Consider the following 2431-nt stretch of genomic DNA (forward strand, 5'->3'; position numbering starts at 1 on the left):
AAAAAAAAAAAAAAAAAAAAAAAAAAAAAAAAAAAAAAGGGAGGGCTCCATGAGGAAGTAAGCTGGTGAAACACTGGACAAGGTGAACTGGTTTCTCTGCATTAGAACTTCTCAGGATTCTTTATGGGCTCAGTGCAATAAGTCCTTCGAAAGGAAGATATACTAGGTCGCATTTTCCAAGGTTGTTTGACCATAGACTCCTTTTTTTAAAATGGGATTTTTGAAGGATTAGCGTTCAGAGAAACTTGCTTTGGAAGGTAGGGGGGTCAGAGAAGGCTTCCTGGAGGAGGTGGCACCTCCGCTAGGTTCAAGGATAGGGGGACTGGGAGAAACAGATGAGAGCAATGAAGGCATCCCAAAGGAATCACTGGAGAAAGCAGTAAATATTTTAAAGTTGAGGTCCTCAACTTTATATCACATATATGTGGAAAGAAAGACTTATACAGGTCAGGATCCCACTGGATACAAACATCAGAAATGCAGTTCAGACTGACTTAGGCAAAAAGGGGAATTTATTGTTCCATGTAACTGATTTCAGGTGTGACTGGACCCAGGTGCTTGAGTCATACCCTCAGGGAGAAGTATTGGCTTTGTCCTCAAGCACTCTTTCTTCCGAGGTCCCCCACCACCATCTCCAGGCTCACATGCTGCTAACTAGCAACGCCTGCCAGAAGTGAAATGCTTTTATGCAATAGTTTCAACCAAGAGCCCCAGGAGGGGTGCTCATTGGCTTAACTTGGGTCACACACCCACCTTGGTACCAATTATTGCAACCTAGGGGATTTGGTGCTCTGATTGGCCAGAGCCTTAGGCATCATTGCATGCCATTCTCTCATTTGACAGATGGAGAAACTGGAGCCCAGAGGAGAAGAGAGAGTCGCTCAAGGTCACACAGTGAGTGAGTGGCACAGTGAAGGCAGGAACTTCCAGTTCTGGGGCTCTTGCTGCTGCAGGTGGTGCCTAAGGGCAAGTTAGACCAGCGTGGGCTGAGCAGAACGCCCACTGGTGTCTTTGAGTTGGGAGCTGTGGTGGAGCCCTGCCTAGAGAACTCTGTGGGAGATGAGGCTGGAAAGGACGAAAGTTTCATGACTTTAAAGGACCAGACAGGCTGCAGAACAGCTCCCTGACTGAGTTGGCCCTGAACACTCATGGAGTTGGCTATGGTCAGGGAAGATAAAGGGAGCAGACCAGAGGCAGAGAGGGGGACTGGCTCCCTGGTTTCCCATGGGGATGGGTATGGCAGGGAATTATATAAGGGAAGATCTGTCAAATGGGGGTCCATTTGAGGTCTGGGGTGTCCAGCCAATTCTTCCTTCTCCCTGAGTTTCTACATTCAAGCTGTTATTAGACCTCGTGGTACTACCTTCTGATTGTGTAGAAACCATCTGCTTCTCTCTGGTTCAACTGACCCCATCCTAATCCCAGTCACTGTCATCTCATGTCCATGCCTGACTCCTGGCAACAGTGTCTCAAATGGTGTCTGCACTTCCATTCTTGCTCTCCAACCTCAGCCTTGATCCAGTCTCTGCATAGCAACCTGAGTGTTTTTTTTTTTCTTTTACATGGAATCTCGCTCTGTCCCCTAGGCTGCAGTGCAATGGTGCGATCTTGGCTCACTGCAACCTCTGCCTCGTGGGTTCAAATGATTCTCCTGCCTCAGCCCCAAGTAACGGGGATTATAAGCATGTGCCACCACCCCCTGGCTAATTTTTTTGTACTTCTAGTAGAGATGGGGTTTCACCATTTTGGCCAGGCTGGTCTCAAACTCCTGACCTCAGGTGATCTGCCCACCTAGGCCTCCCAAGGTGCTGGGAGTCCAGGCATGAGCCACCGCACCTGGCCTGGATGCTCTTTTAAAAACCCAAATCAACTGTCCTCGGTAAAATGTTTAATGACTCTCCATAGCCTTCAAGATAAAATGCAAACTGTGGCTCCTCAGCACCTCTCTATGGGCAATCTCCCTACCGCACTCCAGGCACACAGGTTTCTCCTTTCAGCTCCTTCTTACCTCTGAGCCTAGCCTTTGCACATCACATGCTATTCCATCTGCCTGGAACACTTTTCCCTCTTCACCTAGCTAAATCCTGATATTCCCTCAAATTTCAGCTCAATGTCCCTTCCTGTCCTTTAAGAAATCTTTTTTAGTACCTTCTTAAGACTGGACTGGGTCACCTGCTACCTGACAGCACCACCTCCCTGGGAGTTGAGGAGATGAGGAAGCTGAGATGCAAAGAAGGAAGAGACTCTTCCAAAGTCACATGGCTAGTAAATGGCAGAGCTGGATTAAATTCAGCTCGACAAATGCGTATGGTGCACTTACTATAGGCCAGGCCCTGTACCAGACCCTGTGGTTACAATGACAAATCAGACCAAGTGCCCTGCCCCAGAGGAGTTCTCAGACTGGCAGAGGAGACAGACTGGAAAAAGGGGC

This window comes from Mandrillus leucophaeus, unplaced genomic scaffold, assembly GCF_000951045.1.
Source record: "Mandrillus leucophaeus isolate KB7577 unplaced genomic scaffold, Mleu.le_1.0 Scaffold944, whole genome shotgun sequence".
Taxonomy (NCBI): Eukaryota; Metazoa; Chordata; class Mammalia; order Primates; family Cercopithecidae; genus Mandrillus; species Mandrillus leucophaeus.